This window comes from Cynocephalus volans, chromosome 11 (genome assembly GCF_027409185.1).
Source record: "Cynocephalus volans isolate mCynVol1 chromosome 11, mCynVol1.pri, whole genome shotgun sequence".
Classification (NCBI taxonomy): domain Eukaryota; kingdom Metazoa; phylum Chordata; class Mammalia; order Dermoptera; family Cynocephalidae; genus Cynocephalus; species Cynocephalus volans.
In genome coordinates, this window is record NC_084470.1 from 8,699,452 (window position 1) to 8,723,869 (window position 24,418).

The 24,418-nt window shown below is 38.0% G+C and overlaps 1 protein-coding gene across 1 annotated transcript in view; it reads right to left on the reverse strand.

The window, feature by feature from the left end:
• The window catches only part of SUGCT (succinyl-CoA:glutarate-CoA transferase), a 723,725-nt gene that overhangs the window by 509,182 nt on the left and 190,125 nt on the right, over positions 1-24,418 (reverse strand). The gene's annotated exons all lie outside the window — the stretch shown is intronic.

Sequence of the window (24,418 nt, forward strand, 5' to 3'; positions counted from 1 at the left end):
TTAAGAGCATCTATAGCACAGTTTTAAAAAATCAGATTAATGTATTTTGTGAGGAAATAAGAGTAAAATATAAAAAGAGCTAATCATTAAATATATTTCAACAGCCAGTTTCATTCATCAATTGCAAAGATCAATTAAAGACATAGCATCTAAGATCTGCAGTACATTTTGTAATAGCTTAATCAGCCTTCAGAGTTCTAGATGACTAATGGAGAGACAGACACCTGACAGATGATGTTACAAAGGCTGTCTCCATATGAATATGTCAGCTCTTCAACTCTTTCTCCATTACTGGACTTCGAAGAAAACAGGAAGAGCGTCAGAAAAAAAAAAAATCCAAAAACAAACCTTAAAAAAATCCAAAAACAAACCTTAAAGAAACCCAAAAACCCTTAAACCAGTAAAACTGTGTCAAAAACACACACACAACCCTGGCTCTCATTTAAAATATGTGTTTCATAATTCTAATTTTTTAAAACACATTGTACTCCTAACCTATACTATGTTTAACACACATATATATACATATCCCAAGCAAATAATTACATTTCCTGTTTACTTAAAAGAATTATGACGAATTTCCTATGAACGTGATTTTTAAATTAGGAGATTAGAAGACTCTCTTCTTCCTACACCTCAGGAAATGAAAGTTTTCAAATAATCTTTTCAAATAGCACAATGTTGATGTTATCTCTGAGCAATGACAATTAAACACTAAGGAAGCAATATGGAAAGTCTTTAATGACTGAGAATGTCTTCTAAAAATGTCAAATTTAATGAATCTCTTTGTAATGAACCTCTTTGTAATATATTTAAACAATGTATAATATTTTGACAAGTTCCCAATCCTGCTCAGTTAGCAGAGGTAGAGAAAACAAAATATAATGAATTTGTCATCTCTCTTTTCTAATTAATTTCAGGAACTTGAAGTGCACAGGAAAGCACTATCTTAACCAGACTCCATACTGCATTCCTGAAAGTTAGTCACCAATTTTTGTGCAGTGAACCTTTCCAACTCTTCCTAACCTGGCGTCATCACTTACTATCTATATGCTCACCAGCTATAGGAGAAATAAAAATAAACCACACAAATAAAGCTCAAATGCAAAGCATTAAAAAGAAAAGTTCCTGGCTCATCCTGCACCATATTTAATTTCCATAGTCACAGTAAGTAACCAATCAACATTTATTGAGCATTTATACAGCAACAGACTCATTCCAAGTAACCAAGAAAGAGACAGCAAATTGATAAGTCACAGATGAAAACTGGTTAAAGTGGAATCTTCTTTCCTGGTTTTTTTTTTTTTTAATGTTCATAATAGTGAAAACAATTAGCATAAAAGAAACACTCATGGTCTTTGCAGTAGGGACTATCTAGCTCTGTGCTATTTGTCACATGAGTCCCCAGGCAAGTCTTGCAAATTCTCTGAACATCAGTTTCTCCTTCAGTAAAATAATAGTAATATACTCCCCACACAATGTTGCTTAGAGTTAATTAAGATGAAGTGCTTAACACACCACAGGTGCTCAAAAAAGAAACATTTGGTGTTATTAGTTTAAAGCCTACAGCGCTCATATTTTCCCACAAATGCAAACAATAGCTGAGGTACTTTACAAAAGTACTTTTTCTTGTTAAAAAATAACATATATATATATATATATATATTGTAGAAGTATTTATAAAACCAAGAAAAGCAAAAGAAAAAAATTTAAATCCTCCAAAATCTTAAAACCAAGAGACACTACAGTTAACATTTATATGTGTCTCCATATCTGTCTCTCCCTCCCCTGCCCCTCCCCCTCTCTTCCCTTTTGCTTTCCACATCTATCCTAAACATAGTGAAAAGGACTCCTGAAAATGAGGATTTCTAGATATGTTTTTTCCTGTAGCCTTGGCTACCTATAAACCAACCAACTTCACATAGAGGGACACAGCACTAACTCTCCTGGCGGGAGATTACTCCTAATCCTCCAGGCTCAGCAGAGTTCAGAAAAGGTGTGTGTAGGGAGGAGCAGCTAGAGCTGAGGGTCCCACAAACACTCACCCCTGAAGACTCATTCTCCCTCTGGGACTTCTCACTAGTTAATCCTCACCATCATGCCATACAGACCCTAGGGACAGCCCGTTGTACATAGTCTTGCAACCCCATAGAATTTTTTTTCTATGTTGATTTTTTTTAAAGTTAGCATTGAAATGTAACAAGAATAGCTATGAATTTACTTAGAATAAGAAGAAAGCAAGATTTTCAAAGTTAATAGCAATGCCAAAAGCAGAGAGGCCTGACATAAAATGGCCTTTTTCAGGAAAATAAATTTCTCCTATATGTCTGTATCACAGGCATTCTGCTACAGGAAGAGGAGTTCAGGAAAAGAGAAGTCTGGAGGGAGGCTGGCCCAGATAGTAAGGGAGCTCGTCACCCAGGCTAAGGCTTTTAGGTTACACGTACTAATGGTCTAGGGCATGAACTTTGCTGTCAAACTGTCCTTAGTTCTGGTTCTAGATACACCACTCACTTGACCTTGGGTGAATTACTTAACCTCCCTAAACTTCGGTTTCCTTACTTGTAAAACAGCAATAATAGCAGCATGTGTGCAAGAATTAACTGAGTCAATATACAGTCTATTCTTGTTATTTGCAGTAGTTATATTCTATAAAGTCGCAGCAAGCACTGAATTAGCAAAAACTGAACTGTTGTACCTTGGGGAAATGAATACAGGGTTAGGTTCCTGAGAGTCTCTGGCCGCAACACTTCCATCAACTTACTGATACATAACCTGTTTAATGTGTTTCTGTTTAAAGACACCCTATTTAATATATATTGTTGATTCATTAACATTGAGCTCATGGTTAATGGCACTATAACTCATGCTCGAAAGAAGTTTCTCTATCACACATATTTTCTCCCTAAGGTACCTCACAGCGTCCTTGCACTTAGGAACACTATACAGCATCTCAGCATTACACTGAGGGTCCGCTTTAAACAGCAAAATTACCAAGAATGAGCACAAAAATGTGAAAACTATTGTAGTAAATAGACAACAAAAAGAACACTTGCTTACAGCATGAGAGCTGAAACAGGAAGGCAGAGAACAGCCTTGTTCAGCCTCAGCTAGGACCACGCACTTGCTTTTGCACAATGCTGTAGGCGACCGCAAAAGCATTGTGAGCATGGATTTGGGGGTTACAAATAAATTTTAGCAAGTAGGCAAATTTGCAATACAGAGTCCATAAATAACAAGAATCAACTGTGTACAGCAACAATAGGAAATATTTAATAAATATTTATCTTGTTTTTTAGAGGGAACCTCTGAAGCCTTCTGAGCTGGATGGTGACACTCAGATTTTCAGAAAGAAAACTTTGAGGAGGCCTTGAAGCAAGGAAGGCATGGAGACAAAATCGAGGCCAGGAAAGGACAGCTAAGGGGAGGAGAAAGATCAGAGCTCCAGGAGGCAAATTACCACCAGATAAGGAAAGGGCAAGTGGAAGAAAAGGATTCAGGACTGACCACAAAGTTTCTAATGGTGGACAACCTAGTAACCAAAGTAAGGAATTCAGAGAAGATACCAAAGACAGAAAACCGGTTCTTTCTTAAAACTGATCCCTCCCTGGCTTTTGCAAAAACTATTCCTGTTTTCTTCTTTCCTTTCTGCCTACCTCTTCTAGATGTTCTTTACTAATTAAGCTTAGGGGGAAAGGGGGCAGATGCAACAAAACAGCTTTCTACTATTCAGCTGTGGGTTGCCAATGAGAACTAGCCCTGGCAGTGGAAGCCATCAGTGGGTAGAGTCAGATATCTATATACTGCCCTAAACCCAGGATCCAACTCCTAATTCAGCTGCAATACCATGTGTTGCACAAATACCATGTGTTGTTGTGTGCATCATGTGTCCCCAACCTGAATTTCTGTCTCCTGTCCAGTATCATATCCCCAATCCCCTCTGGGACTAATGTCTGGCGACAGACCTCACTTAATCCAGCCATATATCTGAAATACTGCTAGAAAGCCTTAAAATAAACTTTCTTCCTTTCCACAACCTCCCCGCATTCCCAACATACAACCCACAGGAGCCTAGGGTCTAATGTAACTGAATAAACTTTCCTTGGAATCCTAACCTTAATCTACAGGCCCACTTGATTCTCTGTAGTCTCCGTCCAATAATTCTACTGCCATTTCCTGCCCACACCAACTGGAATCTCAGATATTCATACTAACCCACACTGAATTAAATATGTCTTTGCCTCTTAAACAGTGTAATTGGGGCTGATGCCTGCCCCATTCCCCTTCTGAGGGACCAGAGCTGTTACCGAGTCACTCTTTGGTGTGGGCCTATATCATCTCAACTTCCTTCCTTCTCGCAATGGCCCACTGTACATTCTATAAGTGGCCAGACACAAATGTTTATAGAATTTTTAAACAGTTATACAAGCTACTACAATAGTAAACATGGGAAGTCAGGGTTTTAACAGAATATTTGATGTGTGAAACGGGAAGAAATGATGGAAAATTGTTGTAGGCACAACTGGGAGTTAGTTTCTACAAGAAAAATTCAATTTAGAAGTCATCCTCTTCCCATAAAAGCCAGAAAAATCTATGATAATACTCTACCCCTTCTCCGTCTTCCACCCCACCTTCAAAACAAAGAGGGAAGACAGTTGCAACAAGCATTTTGCTGAGATTGCTGGAGGATTGGTTCCCAAATGCCACTCTGAAGTCCAGTCCTGATCTCATTGCATGTGAACAACCTGGAAAGCTAATTAAAAATACAGACACCCAGGCCATACCCAAAAGTTCTAATTTTGTAAGCGTAAAGCCCAGGAATTTGCATGTTGAAAAGGTCTCCACATGATTTTGAAAATCAGCTAAATTGGGGAATAGGTATACGATAGGAAAATAGACTGCCTTCAATCTCATGACTGTCTAGTTCTGAGTCGTGGTAAATTAGAATCAAGACTAGCTTCAGCTATACATGTGTGGCCATTGAAGGTACTCCACACTTAAAGTCTGAACTTGAGGCAATTGCAGACAAAAGTTTCCAAGTCTACCCAGTAATCATATCAGCCTCAATGCAACTCAAGCATTCCAGTCAGGATAGGTCAAGGAAGAATAAGGAACACAGAACAAGACCAATCAAGGACAACAGGTCCACTCGTTTACTCATTTATTTGTTTTTATTAAGAAAATATGTACTGAAAATCTGCTATGTGTCAGATAATATGCTAAGTGCAGGGAATACAAGAATAAGCTAAACAGTAAAAAAAAAACCTTGTTCTTACTGAATTTACAATCTATTGACAGAGATGATGAACATCAAATAATCACATAAATAAATACATAAGTATAAACAAAAACTTTATAATGGGAGAAGTACCTCATATGAGACAGCAAGAAGCATGGGGGTGGTCAAGGAAGACTTTCTGAGGAGGTGACATTAGAGACAAAATCCGAAAGATAAGTAAGAGTTTACTAGGTGCTATGGGTTAAATGTTCATGTACTGGAAACCTGATCTCCCTTGTAACAGTGTTAAGAGGGTGGAAATCCAATTATGGTATTTGAAAGGTGGGGCCTTTATTAAGAGATGATTAGATGGTGAGGTCTATGCCCTTCTAAGGGCTGATAGATTCATGGAGTAATGGGAGCGGTTCTGATGGCTTCACAAGGAGAGCGGGTGAGAAGGTCAGCTCTCTCTTGCTCTGCCCATTCACATGTGACACCCTGCATTGCTATGGAGCCATTGCCAAAAGCAAGACCCTCGCCAGATGTGTTCCTCGGAATTTGGACTTCCAACTCTCCAAAACTGTAAGAAATAAATTTTGTTTCTTTATAAATTACCTAGTTTCGGGTATTCTGTTATAACCAACAGAAATGAACTAATACACTAGGTGAATGAGTAGGTAGAGTGGAGAGTTCCAGGGAGAGAGGAAAAGAGCAGAAGCAAAAGCTCAGAGGCTGGCAGGGTTGTGATTCATTTGAGGGATTGAAAGCAGGTTGTTTGCCTGGAGTGCAGCAGAGGAGGAGGAGGGTGGGAGGTGAGGGTGGAGTGAGGTGAGACTATATCACGCAGGGTCAGGAAGGCCATGTTAGGCAATGGGTCTTTATCCTTGGATCAGCTGAGTGACACAATGCTTGGGAGGCAAGAGTGAAAGCAGGGAGACAAGAATGAGGGTCTTTGGTATTCTAAGAGAGAGATGACAGACCATGGTGGGGCAGCAGTGACGGAGTTAGGAGAAATACGAGAGATACTGAGAACAATATGTTTGCCTTAGTTAAATCTTGCATTATTAGCTTCCACTGTATTTATTTTTACTCTAACCTACCATTTATGGCAAAGGGATGCTGGTTATCCTTTTACAGAAGTAAAAACATTTCTTATTTTAAAAAAATTAAGAGTGTTTTCTTTGGTACGGGAGTAGTGTTTGGTGAGTTGACGTACTTTTAGTGAATATTCAGTGCCAGCTGGGGTTTTTTGTTGGCTTTTTAAAAAAATTTTTATTGAATCAAAATTGATTATTCATATTTTGGGGGTTCAACATTGAGATATGTTGATCAAATCAACATTACTAGCATATATATTGTTACAAATCATAATTATTCTTTATGCCCCCTGTCCAATCTTTCCCCATCCCCCTCTCCCTCCCCCTCCCCCCTCTAATAACCCTAGATTTCTTCTCTCCTTCTGAAAGAATAATGGTCGCTCTGTTGATTTGTTGCCTAGAAGATCTGTCCAATGCTGAGAGATGTGATCGGGTCCCCCTATATTATCCTAGAGCAGATGCTTCTTCTGTCACTCTGAAATGGGCTTTGTGGAGAGAGACGTCCTCTTCTATTCCTTATCTCTGCTGATGACTCTCCTTGTGTCAACGCACTCCAGTGGTTGGCGGACCATCTGCGTGGTGGTTGTGGCATCTAGCTGCTTTTGCAGCAGCCATGGTTATGATGGTGGCTCAGAGCAGTTTTTTCTTTCTCTCATTGTGTTTTCTCCTGCCTTCATGCACTCCATAGGTCTCTCCTCCCCTTCCCCTGAGCTCCAGCAGCCCCAGCTTGGCTGATGTTACATTTTTATAGTTGTAAATTGGTTGATTTGTGGGAGAGAGCGATGCTGAGGACCCTCTATTCCCCCATCTTTACCAGAACTCCCAGGTCTTGCCACCGTTTTAAAAAAGGTTTGTTGTTCTTGGTTTTGGATTTTTTGCCTTATTGCTTTGTAATTTCTAAACCTAGAGTTGTTTTCACATACTATTAGACAAAATTACACTTTACAAATAAAATGGCTAAAAGCAAGTCTTATCCTACTATATAGGTCAAAAATACATTTTTTTTTTCTGGAATTAAATAGTAGTGATAGTCACACAACCTTGTGAATATACTAAAAACCAATGGACTGTACTTTTTAAAAGAGTGGATTTTATGGTATATGAATTATATATCAATAAAAAATCACATTATTTAAGCTTCCACTTTCTTCTCCTTTGTTGAATGCAATCATCACTAATACTCATACAGCTATATAATACTATAATAGAAAAAGATAACTGCATGTCCTTTCCCAAGCTCCCTTCACTAGCATGCAGACTTACTACCAGAATCTTTAACCATAGCAGTCATTTTCCTCCTTATGCTTCCCATAAGGGATAAATTAGTTGGCAGTGATGGCCTCTGAATGACTATACTGAGTGATTGATTGGTTGGTTAGTTGGTTGGTTGCTTGCTTTTCTAAACTTCTTAGTCATCTGAATCAAGCACATATGATGTAGCTGTACCTGATGCTCCTAAAAAGCCCTCTTTCCTTGAACTCCTTGGCAGCCTACCTGTCTTACTTTCCTATCTGGAAACAGGAAGACATTATAATTTAATGTTACAAACGTTAAATGTTGTAATCCCCCATATTCTTTTCTGAGATCTCTTCTCACTCCAGGCCAGTGCTTTTCAAACCTTGGTGCAGGCCACCCTAGACCAATTAAATCAGAATCTCTGGGGATTAACCCTCTTCAAGCAAAGTTAGAATACAAGAAAAATAGTAGTTAAAAAAATCTTGCTCACACATGCACAGCAGACCCATGGGCTATCCTGTGCATTCATCCAACATTTGTAAGTAGTTACTGTTAACTCTGTCCATAATGAGCATGTATTACGCAGTGACAACAGTCACATAGTCATCTTAAATTAAGAAATATTAAAGTATAAAATCTGTCATTTTATGTAAATAATAGCTACCATTACCATTCTTGAAGCTCTATGCTAAGGAGCTGACACATGTTATCTCATTTATTACAGCTTCTCTGAGGAAAAAACCAAGGCTTGAAAGAATAAGCACCTTGCCTACAACAACAGTTGAGATGTGACAGAAGTATGGCAATCTTTCTCCAGTAGACTCTTCTTTTGGGTGGAGGTAATTCTACACTTGTGTCAGAACGGAAAAAAATTAACATGAAACTTGTACTGACATTGCTACATCAGGTCCAATCTTTCTCTAGGAAACAACAGAATACACAGTTAAGGCTGCTGGAATAAGAAATGTCTTTCAGTTGACAAAATAGTGCAGAGAAGGAAGACCACGTGAGCACACAGGAAGAAGACATTCATCTACAAGCCAAGGAGAGAGGCCTCAGGAGAAACCAACCCTTTGGACACCTTGATGTCAGATTTCCAGCCTCCAGAATTATGAGACAATAAATCACTATATTAAAAAAAATAATAATAATAGTGCACATCCAGAGAAAATAGCCCCATGCCAAAGATGATGCTTAAAAAGTTACTGACTTCTTTATTTGCATGCAACCTGAATGAGTTTGAAGGTGTAGTGTAAAATGTATCTTTGGCTTACAATCAGATGTCCCACAGTTACCCCTATCTTAGATATAAGCCAGATGCCTGAAAGTGTGCATTACTTGGGGGACGTTACTTAAATAATTTATTTAACTAAATAGTTAAAATAACCTAACACTGAGTCCACCCTCCTGGAAAATTCTATTCACTACTAGCTTCTTTGGCTTGATGTTCTTTCCTTGCTGCAATCTTTTCATTTTCTCTAAGTAACTTTTTTAATGAATTTAGTAACAAAAATCTAACAGTAAAGAGCCTCACAAAAATAGCCTCAGAGTGTTTTGTCTGTTACGCTTCTCTCACACCTGGATTACCCAAAATAATATGCTCTCCAGTTATTCTTACTTAATCTAGTAACCTAGCCAAAATGATTCTCAACTACTAAACACTTCTTGCTTCTCAGGGATAAGTTCTCCCTATTTTTAAACTCTCTAAGATTAAATAATTAATTTTAATCCCACCATCTTGAGGGTCCCATATATTGTGTAAGACAGATAGCAAATCACTTATTCATTTCATTCATCCAACAGACCTTTATAGGCTTACTATGTGCCAAAGTTTGCTATCAGTTATTTATTCAAAAAATACTTACTGAACATCTGTGTGCTGAGGATTTCATGGTAAACAAGATAGCCAAGGTTCCCTACTCTAATATGCCAAGTCTTAAAGCAGGACCTAGAGGTCTGTATTTTTCAGTATCTCTGAGATCCTACTGATCAATGACCTGCAAGCTAAGAACAATGTTTACATTTTTAAACAGATAAAAAATTCAGAAGAAAAATATCTCATGATACATGAAACTTATATGAAATTCAAATTTCAATGTCCATAAGTAAAGTTTTATTCAAACACAGACATGCTTATCTGTCAACATCCATGGCTGCTTTCACAAAGGTGAGGAGTTGAGACAGAGACACACGTAATACTCTCATGGTCATTGCTTTACACACTTGCTTGGTGCACCCTAAACCACAGCAACACAATCTTACCTCAAGAGCATTTCAAGTGTCACATGTATTACCATGACATTTTTTTAAATTACCAGTATATACCCATATGTCAAGAAAAGAGGAGAAAAGTGAACCTCAAATGCCTTGCTGTTAGTATATGGTGAAAAGTGGATTATTTTGTTATTGAATGATATTAACAAAGCATTTTGCTTATTATGTAATGACACTATAGCTGTGCTAAAAGAAGACAATAAATGCCAGATTAGGCACTCATCACAATATTCTCAACTCACAGGAAAGCAATGGCCAGAAAAATTATAAAATTTAAAACAGAATATCTTATCACAGCAGAATTTCTTCACAAAAAATAAGAAAATGAAAATGAGACCGCTACCAAACTTTCTCAGTGGCTCGCTTTTTAGTCAAGCAAGGAAAACCATTTACCAATGGTGAATTAATTAAATCATGTCTGATTGCAGCAGCTGAAGAAATGTGCCCAAAGAAAATAAATTTGTTCATGACTATTAATCTTTTGGTAAGAACAGTTGTTCAAAGAGTTCAGGACATTGGAAGCAATAACAATAGTAATTTTAAAATAAGGAAAATTATTTTGAATGGTTTTCCTTGGCTTTTGATGAATTGACAGATGTTATAGATATTGCTCAGTTGTTCCTCATACAAGAAGTGCCGATTTTGAATTGATTGAACTCTACGAATAGACTGCATGGAACAACTACAAACAAGAATATTTTCAAAGAAGTTGAGAAAACATTAATTCAATACAACTTAAGTGAGTCTGCTAAGAAGTGTTACAACAAGCTGAATAAAATTATGTGTGAAACAAAAAGAGACTTGGACAAATTTACAGAGCTTGTAAAAATGAAAGGTGTTTAAAGCCTATGGTTATTCATTGTATCATTCATCAGCTGGTACTTTTCAGAAAATATCTGAATCTATCAGGTGACATTAAACCAGAACTGTCAATGGTGATCTTCATTTGCTCTAACAGTCTTAACCATTGTTAGTCCCACAGAGTTTTCTCAGAAATAGAAGCTTAATATCCTGACTCACCCTTCCACACAGTAGTTTGAAGCCTTCACAGTAGTAAAGTTTAAGTGTGATTTTTGAGCTGAAGGTCAAGAATGAAATTTTTCTGAATAAGAAGAAACACCCTCAACGACTATCACTGAAAACTGAACAACTTTGAAAATTAGCTTTTCCTGCAGACTTGATAATGATTTTTAATAAATTCAATCTAAATTTTCAAGGCAAAACAGAACTTAGAAGCAAACTTCTATAATGGTAAAGTCATTCTACCATCAAATGGTAAAGTCATTTGATTCAACTAATGTTGTTTGAATCAAAAGTGATGTCAAGCTGTTTTATACACTTCCTGTGCTGTCAAAAGATAAAACAAAAAGTGAGATTTCCATTCCCACATGAATTTGGAGCCGATATATTTTCTGAGCTCAAACTACAGCAGTGTTTTTCAGACCTTGATGCAAGTGCAAAGGAAATTTCCATATTTCAAAATCCATTTAACTGTGTAATTGAGAAAGTTTCCACCTAACTTTCAATTGGGAGTGATGAATTTGCAATGTAATGACATGTAAAAGGAAAATATCAAGAGAAAAATCTAATAAATTCTACAAATGCTTTTCAGGCGATGAATATGTTCAATTACAATCATATGCTTGTGGATTGATATAACTATTTGGAAGTACTTTTCTGTATATGAAAAGGCATTTTCAAGGATGAAATATATAAATTCTTATAACAAACCAGCATTAAGAGATAAACATTTGCAATCAATTTCTGATAATAGGAAACAATAACTTTGCACCTCAATTAAGTAAAGTATAATTCTCCCAAAAAGAATTCCATTCTTCTCGTTAGTAATTCCATATTACAAAAAAATTGTACTCAGCTATTACTTTATTTTTAATTTAATCAATTAAAATTTTGTGAAATTTGTTTTCTGTCTTATTGTTTAAGTACTTGCATAATACCCTCAATTTTGCCTCTTGGCCTGCAAAGTCTAAATTATTTACAATATGACCCTTTTTCAAAAATGTTTGCCAACCCCTGCTCAAGAGGGTTGGTGGTAAAGGGAGCATTTCACTGTCTCTAAGGAGCATGAACTGTTTATATTTCCCAAAAGTACAACAGGTTACAAAACATAGCAATAAAAACCTGTCATAGATTATAACTGATATAAATGTAAAAGTCTAAGCATAACCTTGTCTGGAAGATGAACAAGATACAACACACGTCCTAAGACTCTTACCAAAATATTCTGACACAGTTTATGACATTAGGAATAATAAAGAGAAAACCTACAAAGGGAGTGGACACCCCATTGGGGCTCACCATTTCCACAAAGACCCTTATCCTACCCATGGCTTGAGAATCCAGGGATTTCAAGTGACCACTATTAGTAACAAAGAGAAGGTAAGCAGAACCTAGTGGCCTGGAGATTAGAGATCTATTTGTCAGGTCACCATGCAAATTTCCTGGATTTTCATGAAACTCTATGTAGAAGGCAGGAGCCAAACTAATGACTGAGATATAATTTCCGTATATGGGGCAAAGGCTACAAGCCAAATTTGAGTTAATATAAAAAAAACTGCATATGCATTTATGCACAAGAATCATAATTGCTACATAATAGGGCCAAAATCATAATCATATACATATTGAATGGAATAAATTATATAAAGTATTTAGCCAAGTGTCTGGTACCAAAGGTATTAGCTATTATTATTATCTAGCCTTGTCTGCTACTACTTTCCTTTCACATTCTCTGCTTCCCATGCTCCTCTTTATCCCCAGAGTTGCCAATCTTCGACATTTCTGTACATCACTACATAATGTTCTTTCTCCCTAGAATTTCCATCCTTCTCTTATCTCCTGTTTTTTGGGGTTTTTTTTTTTTTTTTTTTTTTGTCTTTTTGTGACCGGTAAGGGGATCGCAACCCTTGGCTTGGTGTCGCCCGCACCACGCTCAGCCAGTGAGCGCACCGGCCATTCCCATATAGGATCCGAACCCGCAGCGGGAGCGCCACAAGCGCTGCACTCTCCTGAGTGCGCCACAGGGCCGGCCCATCTCCTGTTTATTTTATTTTATCCGCCCAACCTCTATCCATCTCTGCCTTGTTCAGTGCTCTTGACACTAACCCTACAGACTGCAATACCCAGTTCTCTTGCCAGCTGGCTTTTTGTCAGGTTTGGACAATGGGAAGAGACAAAGATCAAAGAATTTCTTTGTGGCTCCCTCTCCTTTAAGCACTGTGTTTTTGGAAGCAGTCAGGTTTCTCCACAGCTACAGCTGCAACCACAGTTCCACATTGCCTCTCCTCCACAGTTTCAGCTCTCACTGACTGAGCTCCAACAGTTCTATTTCCATCTTGTCCCTTTGGCCCTATGGGGAAGTAAGAGCCTCCTGCTATTCCTTCCTCTCCATCCCTTCTTTGCCTTCTGCCCACACCGTTGTATGTAGTACCTCTATTTGAACTACCAGGGTTGAATGCTGTTTTCTGCTTCCCTCCTGACAAATCTGCCTCACAAATTCATTTTCAGCCTTCTACACTCAGCATGAATGGACGCGTCTCTATGAAACCCTATTTGACAATGCTTTTTCCTAGATTAAGCTAGGAACTCCCTTCCACGTTGTACAGTGTGAAAGGAATAGAAGGAAGAGGGAAGGAAACATCCTCATTATTTGTTGGGGGTGGAGGCAATAGAGAGTTGGAAAATGGAAAATGGCCTAAAATAAACTTTTCTAGCTACCCCCCAGTCTTGTTTATTGTCCCAACTATAGCACTTTTTCTTTAAAATTTGTTCTCAGACTCCCAAAACAAATACATGAAAATGAAATCAGAAAAATAGGGATAGTCATCAGAAGAGCTGCAATAGGAGCCTGAGACAAATTTAATATCTCCAATATTATCAAAAGTAAGTGACTAAAGTGAAAATAAAGAGGTGAGAAGGGTTCAGACACATCAGGTTTGATGCTGATGAAGCTAATGATCATTATCACATTTTCTGTACTTAAGATGATAGAATATTAAGACTAATTAACAGAAAATCACAAATTTTAAATCATATATGGTTAAAAAAATGCAACTCCACCGGAGAAAGATAACAACATAGTAACCCTAAAATGACTAAGATATAAAACTGGGAAATCAATATTAGTTTTGTTTAAAAACTAAAATTACTAAAACAGAAATTATCTTCACTATAAGAGATATTTACTATAAGAATAAATATCTAACCCAATTTCAAAACACTGATTTGGTTTTTTTGATTGTTAGATTTTTGATCTTGTTTTTTTACCCATTAGTCATGTACCCCTCAACTCGTATTTGCACACAAATTATCTGGGGATCCTCTTAAAATGCAGACGCTGATTCATTAGGTCCAGGATGGGACCTGAGATTCTGGTTAATATCAAGCTTCTAGGTGAGACCTATGCTGCTGGTCTCTGAGCACACTTTGAACAGTTAGACTAACCCTTATGGGAAAAGTGTCTGTTCCTGTTCTAGTTTTATTTTTAAAGTGATTCTCAAACTTTTAGCTACATCAGAGTCATCTGGAAACTTGATGAGACATAGATTGCTGTTGTATCCTGTATTTTGACTGTAGTGATAGTACACATGTAATAAAAGTGCATAGAACTACATATACACAAGCACACACACACACGAGTGCATGTAAAACTGATGGATCTTTATTATTTCTCCCAATTACGTGTAAATACTCAATTATCTCAAAACAAAATTTAAAAGAAAAAAAAGCACACAGAAGGGAATGTGGCCCAATAATTTACTTCTTCAAGTTCCCAGGTGATGCAGCAAGTCTGGGAACCATATTTTGAGAAGCTTTTCTTAATCTTTTAATGCCCAGCCCCACCACAGAACAATTAAATAGTAATTTCTGAGAGTGAAACTTCAGCATTAATATTTTTCTAAAAGCTTTGTAGGTAATTCTAATGTGCAGCTGGGGTTGAGAACCACTGATCTAAAATCTTCTTTATTTCTTCAATCATAATCCACCTCTGTCATTAAAGAAAGATGTACAAGAGTAGAAAATTTTCCATAGATTAAAAGATGAAGACTGAAAACAAAAGATAAGATGGCAAATCTGCCACTACATAGAACTATATTTTTATCCCAAACTTTAAATGTGATGTCAGCTAGTCATTAAAGGCTGCTGTCAAACGTTTTGTTGACAAAATTAAGCCCTATTTATTCTAGAGATTTTCTAAAAACACTATGTGTAACTCTGATCACAGTAATTACCTAACCCACAGGGGTGTTGTGTGAATTAAGATAATACTTATAAAGGTTTTGCAAATCTTAGAAGGGAGGTGGAAAAAATACAATCACGCTATTATTAGTACATTATTTTGTTTTTTTGTTTGTTTGTTTTTGTTTTTGTTTTTTTTTAATTTTATTTTGTCGATATACATTGTGGCTGATTATTGCTCCCCATCACCAAAACCTCCCTCCCTTCTCCCTCCCCCCTCCCCCCCAACAATGTCCTTTCTGTTTGCTTGTTGTATCAACTTCAAATAATTGTGGTTGTTATATCTTCTTCCCCCCCCCCCGGTTTGTGTGTATGTGTGTGTGTGAATTTATATATTAATTTTTAGCTCCCTCCAATAAGTGAGAACATGTGGTATTTCTCTTTCTGTGCCTGACTTGTTTCACTTAATATAATTCTCTCAAGGTCCATCCATGTTGTTGCAAATGGCAGTATTTCATTCGTTTTTATAGCTGAGTAGTATTCCATTGTGTAGATGTACCACATTTTCCGTATCCACTCATCTGATGATGGGCATTTGGGCTGGTTCCAACTCTTGGCTATTGTAAAGAGTGCTGCGATGAACATTGGGGAACAGGTATACCTTCGACTTGATGATTTCCATTCCTCTGGGTATATTCCCAACAGTGGGATGGCTGGGTCGTATGGTAGATCTATTTGCAATTGTTTAAGGAACCTCCATACCATTTTCCATAGAGGCTGCACCATTTTGCAGTCCCACCAACAATGTATGAGAGTTCCTTTTTCTCCGCAGCCTCGCCAGCATTTATCGTTCATAGTCTTTTGGATTTTAGCCATCCTACCTGGGGTTAGATGGTATCTCAATGTGGTTTTGATTTGCATTTCACGGATGCTGAGTGATGTTGAGCATTTTTTCATATGTCTGTTGGCCATTTGGATATCTTCCTTAGAGAAATGCCTACTTAGCTCTTTTGCCCATTTTTTAATTGGGTTGCTTGTTTTCTTCTTGTAAAGTTGTTTGAGTTCCTTATATATTCTGGATATTAATCCTTTGTCAGATGTATATTTTGCAAATATTTTCTCCCACTCTGTTGGTTGTCTTTTAACTCTTTTAATTGTTTCTTTTGCTGTGCAGAAGCTTTTTAGTTTGATATAATCCCATTTGTTTATTTTTCCTTTGGTTGCCCGTGCTTTTGGGGTCGTATTCATGAAGTCTGTGCCCAGTCCTATTTCCTGAAGTGTTTCTCCTATGTTTTCTTTAAGAAGTTTTATTGTCTCAGGGTGTTATTTAAATCCTTAATCCATTTTGAGTTGATTTTAGTATACGGTGAGAGGTATGGATCTAGTTTCATTCTCCTGCATATCGATATCCAGTTATCCCAGCACCACTTGCTGAAGAGGCAGTCCCTTCCCCAGTGAATAGGCTTGGTGCCTTTGTCAAAGATCAGATGGCAGTAAGTGTGTGGGTTGATTTCTGGATTCTCTATTCTATTCCATTGGTCAGTGTGTCTGTTTTTGTGCCAGTACCATACTGTTTTGGTTATTATAGCTTTGTAGTATAGCTTAAAGTCAGGTAGTGTTATGCCTCCAGCTTTATTTTTTTTGCTCAGCATTGCTTTGGCTATTCGTGGTCTTTTATTGTTCCATATAAATGACTGGATAGTTTTTTCCATTTCTGAGAAAAATGTCTTTGGAATTTTGATGGGGATTGCATTGAGTTTGTATATCACTTTGGGTAGTATGGACATTTTCACTATGTTGATTCTTCCAATCCAAGAGCATGGAATATCTTTCCATCTTCTTGTATCCTCTCTAATTTCTCTCAGCAGTGGTTTGTAGTTCTCATTATAGAGATTTTTCATCTCCTTGGTTAACTCAATTCCTAAGTATTTTATTTTTTTGGTGGCTATTGTAAATGGGCAGGCTTTCTTGATTTCTCCTTCTGCATGTTCACTATTGGAGAAAAGAAATGCTACTGATTTTTGTGTGTTGATTTTGTATCCTGCTACTGTGCTGAAATCATTTATCAATTCCAACAGTTTTTTTGTAGAGGTTTTAGGCTGTTCGATATATAGGATCATGTCATCTGCAAACAGGGACAGTTTGACTTCATCTTTTCCAATCTGGATGCCCTTTATTTCCTTCTCTTCTCTGATTGCTCTGGCTAGTACTTCCAACACTATGTTGAATAGGAGTGGTGAGAGTGGGCATCCTTGTCTAGTGCCTGTTCTTAAAGGAAAAGCTTTCAGCTTTTCCCCATTCAGGATGATATTGGCAGTGGGTTTGTCATATATGGCTTTAATTATGTTGAGATACTTTCCCTCTATACCTAACTTATAGAGGGTCTTTGTCATGAATGAGTGCTGAACTTTATCAAATGCTTTTTCAGCATCTATAGAGATGATCATATGGTCCTTGTGTTTGAGTTTATTAATATGGTGTATCACATTTATTGATTTGCATATGTTGAACCAACCTTGCATCCCTGGGATGAATCCCACTTGATCGTGATGAATAATTTTTCATATGTGTTGCTGTATTCTGTTTGCTAGTATTTTAGTGAGGATTTTTGCATCTATATTCATCAAGGATATCGGCCTGTAGTTTTCTTTTTTGGTTATATCTTTACCTGGTTTTGGTATCAGGATGATGTTTGCTTCATAGAATGAGTTTGGGAGATTTGCGTCCGTTTCAATCTTTTGGAATAGTTTGTAAAGAATCGGTGTCAATTCCTCTTTGAATGTTTGGTAAAATTCTGCTGTGAATCCATCTGGTCCTGGGCTTTTCTTTGTTGGGAGCCTTCTGATAACAGCTTCAATCTCCTTCATTGTTATTGGTCTGTTCAAATTTTCTACGTCTTCACGGTTCAGTTTTGGGAGCTTGTGTGTGTCCAGAAATTTATCCATTTCCTCCAGATTTTCAAATTTGTTGGCGTATAGTTGTTGTAGTAGTCTCGAATGATTCCTTGTATTTCAGATGAATCAGTTGTAATATCGCCTTTTTCATTTCTAATTTTTGTTATTTGAGTCTTCTCTCTTCTTTTTTTTGTTAGCCATGCTAATGGTTTGTCAATTTTATTTATCTTTTCAAAAAACCAACTTTTTGATTCGTTGATCTTTTGAATTGTTTTTTGGTTTTCAATTTCATTCAGTTCTGCTCTGATCTTAATGATTTCTTTCCGTCTGCTAACTTTAGGATTGGATTGTTCTTGTTTTTCTAGTTCTTTAAGGTGAAGTGTTAGGTTGTTCACTTGCCATCTTTCCATTCTTCTGAAGTGAGCATTTAATGCAATAAATTTTCCCCTCAATACTGCTTTTGCAGTATCCCACAGGTTTTGGTATGATGTATCATTGTTTTCATTAGTTTCAATAAACTTTTTGATTTCCTGCTTGATTTCTTCTTGGACCCATATGTCATTAAGTAGAATGCTGTTTAATTTCCATGTGTTTGTATAGTTTCCAGAGTTTTGTTTGTTATTAATTTCTAGTTTTAATCCATTGTGGTCTGAGAAGATACATGGGATAATGCCAATTTTTTTGAATTTATTGAGACTTGATTTGTGACCTAATATGTGATCTATCCTGGAGAATGATCCATGTGCTGATGAGAAGAATGAATATTCTGAGGTTGTTGGGTGGAATGTTCTGTAGATATCTGCCAATTCCAATTGGTCTAGAGTCTTGTTTAGATCTTGTGTTTCTCTACTGATTCTTTGCCTAGATGATCTGTCTAATATTGACAGTGGAGTGTTCAGGTCCCCTGCTATTATGGTATTAGTGTCTATTTCCTTCTTTAGGTCTAATAGAGTTTGTTTTATAAATCTGGCTGCTCCAACATTGGGTGCGTACGTATTTATGATTGTTATGTCTTCTTGATGGATCAGTCCTTTTATCATTAAGTAGTGTCCCTCATTGTCTCTTTTTATGGTTTTTAGTTTAAAGTCTATTTTGTCAGATATAAGAATAGCCACTCCAGCTCGTTTTTCTTTTCTGTTTGCATGGTAAATCTTTTTCCATCCTTTCACTCTTAGTCTGTGTGAATCTTTATGGGTGAGGTGGGTCTCTTGTAGGCAGCATATAGTTGGGTCCTGCTTTTTGATCCAGTCAGCCAGTCTGTGTCTTTTAATTGGGGAATTTAAGCCTTTAACATTAAGAGTTGTTATTGAAAGGTGTTGATTTATTCCTAGCATTTTATTGGTTGTTTGGTTGTCTTAGGTGTCTTTTGTTCCTTGCTTTCTGATTTACTGTTTGGTTTCTTTGTTTGTTGGTTCCTTAGGTTGTAGATAGTGTTTTTGTTAGCTTGTTTTCTCTTCATGAATGCCATTTTTATTGCACTAGCGGGTTTAGATTTTTCTTAGGTTTTTATGGCAGTGGTAGTTATTTTTCAGGAACCAAACCCAGTACTCCCTTGAGGATTTCTTGTAAGGGTGGTCTTGTGGTAGTGAACTCCCGCAGTTTTTGTTTGTCTGAGAAATATACTATTTGCCCTTCATTACGGAAGGATAGCCTTGCCGGGTAGAGTATTCTTGGCTGGCAATCTTTGTCTTTTAGTATTTTGAAAATATCATCCCATTCCTTTCTAGCTTTTAGGGTTTGTGATGAAAAGTCTGATGTTAACCTGATTGGGGCTCCCTTATAGGTGATTTGACGCTTCTCTCTTGCAGCTTTTAAGATTCTCTCTTTGTCTCTGAGTTTTGCCAATTTGACTATGACATGTCTTGGAGAAGGCCTTTTTGGGTTGAATACATTTGGAGATCGTTGAGCTTCCTGGATCTGAAGATCTGTGATTTTTCCTATACCTGGGAAGTTTTCTGCCACTATTTTGTTGAATATGTTTTCAATGGAATCTCCATTTTCCTCCCCTTCTGGAATACCCATGACTCGGATATTTGAGCGCTTGAGGTTGTCTGATATCTCTCTCAGATTTTCTTCCATGTCCTTGATTCTTTTTTCTTTCTTTTTGTCTGCTTGTGTTATTTCAAACAGCCCATCTTCAAGTTCAGAGGTTCTCTCTTCAACTTCGACAAGCCTGCTGGTTAAACTCTCCGTTGTGTTTTTTATTTCGCTGAATAACTTCTTCAGTTCAGCAAGTTCTGCTACATTTTTTTTCAGGACATTGATTTCCTTGTATATTTCCTCTTTCAGATCCTGTATACTTTTCCTCATTTCATCATGATGTCTAGCTGAGTTTTCTTGTATCTCATTCAGTTTCCTTAGAATTATCACTCGAAATTCCTTGTCAGTTATTTCAAGGGCTTCTTGTTCTATAGGATCTAGAGTATGAGATTTATTAACTTTTGGTGGTGTACTTTCTTGATTTTTTGTATTTCTGGTGTCTTTTTTTTGGTGTTTATTCATTGTGGCAGGGGGTTTCACAGTCCACCGGTTTGAGACTAATGACTAACTAGGATGTTGCTGTGGTTGCCAATTTGGTATGGCTCCCGCCGTGACTGCTCAGTTGGCCTCTAGTGTCTTGTGTGTGTGGTTGCCTCGGGTCTTGGGCTTCTCCGGGGATCCACCTTTCTGTTCAGCTTGTACTCTGCTGGGCTGGTGGATCACGTACCACAGGGTGTGTGATCTCTGTTGAGCTTTCACTTTCTGTACAGGACTTCTCCCCGTTCCGTGTGCTCTGGCCCAGGGTGTTAGATCGTGCAGTGGCGACCCCACCGGGTGTGTGGTTTCTGTCGAGTCTCCACCACCCTGGCCGCACGTCTGCCCCCTCTGTGCACACTGTGCTGGGCTTGGGCGTGTCTTCTGCACCCCTCGTCTATCAGCTGGGCCTTCAAGACCCTGCTCAGCACCGCCTCACCCAAGAAGTCTACCAGGTTTCTGCTAGGCACAGACGACCGGTCTCTCTGGGTGCCTTTGTAGCACTGTGTAGATCTTTCTCGGGTCTTGTTCACCTTTGTATCCCCCCGGTATAAACCGAGTCTAGTGCCCGCCTGCAGCCTGCTCTCCGGCAGGTTCAAGCGGACCTGGGAACTCTCCTACCACACTATTCCCAACCAGAAATTCGTTAGGCTTTTTTCCAAACTGGTGGTCGCAGAGATGGTATCTGCCTCCCAGTAACAGGAAGTTTACCGGGGCCAGAGTCCAGGGTGTGGTGGAGTGACAGTCGGCCCGCCCGTACTTCCTAGCCCTCCCAACACTGGTCGGGACGCCCCACACCCCCAGCCCCACCAGAGAACCGCGGAGGGAGTGGGAGAGGAGGCCGGCCTGCAGGGTCTGGAAAGCCCCGCGCCAGGCCAAGCAAATGGGCTCAGTGATGGCCGAGCAGGGCGGAGCTGCCCGCACCTGGGAAAATGGAGGCAGCACCGGGGCAGTGAGTGGCCTGGTGGTGCAGGCGGGAGCCGCGTGGGCATCCACCCCCCGAACAGAGCTGTGCCAGGGATCACTCACAGTGCTGTGCCAGGTCGGGCGCTCACTCTGTCTCTGGTTTGTTGCCTTCCGTGTTCTCGGCGCTGCCGCCTCGGGCTGTTCAGTCGCGGCGCCGCTCGGGCGCTCCCAGGAATCTTCTTTAATGCCGGCCTGAAACCTCGAATCCTGAATAGGGCAGCTGGCCGCCTTCAGTGCGGCCCCAGCCTCCGGGATCCTGGCTGCATCCACAGCAGCCCTGGCGCCGTGTTCCCTGTTTCAAGACTCGCTTTTGCAGCTAAGAATCAGTTCTTTTCCTGCTCCACATTTCAAAGCTGTTGCCTGTAAATGAGGCAGCCTCTCCTGCCGGGGGCAAAGTGGCGTTGAGCCCCCACGACCGGCCAGCAGCAGCGGTCCTCCCTTAAGAGATGGCGAGAGGAAGGTCCACAGGTTTCCCGGCTGCCTGAGGCCCAGTGGCCGCCTTTTCCACCTCAGCTACTCCGCGCCAGCCGCCGCAGCCGCCGCCATCTTGAAACTCCATTAGTACATTATTTTGAATCCCAAAATAAATCTAATAATCCATTCAAGGAAATAGAAACATAATTTGTTATTAAAAATGAGGAAAATAAACATATGAATATTTTAATATGAACTCATAAAAATTTAACCAAAAGAGATCAATTGTCAGATTTCAGCATGGAAAATACTTACTAAGCATAAAAACAATAAAAGAGGTCATGAAAGAAAAATTACTAAATTTAATACTTAAACATAACATTTTATATATCCAAAACAGAAATAACATTAAAAGACAAACTAAGAAAGACTAGGCAAAACAACTATGAGATAGGCATAATGTTATCAATCTACAAGCAACTCACAAAAAGATGTATTCCAGAATAAACAAAGAACATAAATAGACAATTCATACACATGTAATTTATTTAAGAAATGAGAAAAGACATTCAAAATCATTAATAATCTAACAAATGAAAATAAAATAATAATGAAGTATGATTCACCTATCAAATAGGCAAAGTTTTCTGATCAATGTGTAATTTATAAGTAAGAATTTGACATGAAAAGTATTATCTATTATTCTTCCTGGATCTCTACTGAAACATGTACATATACATACGTACATACACACACACACACACGCACACATACATATATCTATATAATGTGTATATATATGTATATATATAAATGAAATTATTTTAAAATCAATAATAATAATACTAGAATAAAGGATACTGGAAGAGAAATGTTGAAGATTTTCTTCTACATATATTCTCAATGAACTAAAATAAATATCACCATAAGTCCATTGATAACTCACACAACTAAAGAAAAACATTGACAAAAATATGAGATGTTGTTAGAGGAATGAGAGGATGATATAGGAGGTGTGGAGGAGGCAGCACAGCCTCCATTTTGCAGGTGAGGATAAGGAACATTTGAAAGTAGGGCTCTCAGAGGAGGCCTAAGAATTTGTGCCCTGACAACACCAAGCAGAAAACAGAATGGCAGGGACTAGACTGAACTATTCCAGACATGAGACCCAGTTTGTACATGGAAAGGATTATCATAGTGAGAGGTACATAAATTTAGTCACTGGAGCACAACTAAATCTAATGTACCAGAAAAAAATAATAAATAGAGACATAATTTCCCAATGAAACTGCCCATTTTTGTAATGCCTTCTAAATCTAAATTTACATTAATGAGTATTTTTCATTAAGATTTAAGAGAAGCGTTTTGAACAGCAACCAGATAGTGATGAGTACTAAAGAGAAGCAAAGCCACCTACCTTGTTTGCCAGCAAATACCAAACAACACAGATGAGAATTCACTCAGTGAGGATCATAGAGAAGGGGGATAAAAAGGACCTACAAAAATATTCTACAACATAAAAGGAAGAGAACACAGAGATCCAAGTGCATGAAAAGACAAGAATTTCAAAACCATTTATGTAGGAAAAAGAAATAAATTATAAATGGGGTCTACTTTATTGACTTAATAAAATTCAAGGAAATATGGTCTTCCTGAAATATGAGATATGAGACAACAGCACTACCTGAGAAGTCAAAAGAAATTACAATAGAGGCAGATAAGAATACTATGAAACAAATGTATTATAAATAAAGATTTCAATATATTAAAAGTAAAAAGAAAAATTCAGCACTACAGGAAATGGAATGTTTCAAACCTGAAAAGTTCTTCCAAAATGAAGAAGAAAAGGAGCAAGAACGAAATTGATGAGACAGAGTAAATATGAAAGACAGAAAGAGACCCAGAATAAAGATACCTAACTCAAACTAGCCTAAACAAAAAAGAAAATAGAGAGAAAGAGAGAGAGAGAGAGAGAGAGAGAATGTGTTGGCTCACAGACTTGAAGGGTTCAAAGGTGTTCTAGCTTGTCATGGAGAGATCCATTCAATCAGCTGCAGTCATATGCCTATGCCCAGACCAATCATGTGCCCAGAAGATTGGAATCTACTGGCCCTCATTCACAAGACCATCTGGCATAGAGAGACAGGAATAGGATCATTCCAATTTGAAACACATGTATCAAATGAGATTCATATGAAATGAGGAGGGATGAGTACTCCCAAAGAAAAGTATACTAGGCAGATATAATCCTACATCCATTCTAGTAAGTTATATACCAATCTGTGGAATTTAAGCAACATGAGTAACTAGAATAATAAAATATCATCAAACAACATATTTTCAAGAAGTGTCAATGTGTCTATCATTATATCCTGTAGTACAATGATATAGAGAAAATGTAAGTTGATTGATAAGGCTAGTAAATGGATTCACATCTGAATTAACAGCTATAACCAAATGATATTGAAAGATAGCAGGCAAACTAGAGGTTGGTAATGTCACAATAATGCTGGTGTCTTCTGAGCATGCTTTCTCATTTTTTGCAATATAAACAGACTGAGAATTTTTCAAATCTCTATTTCTGGTACATTTCTGCTTAATAATTT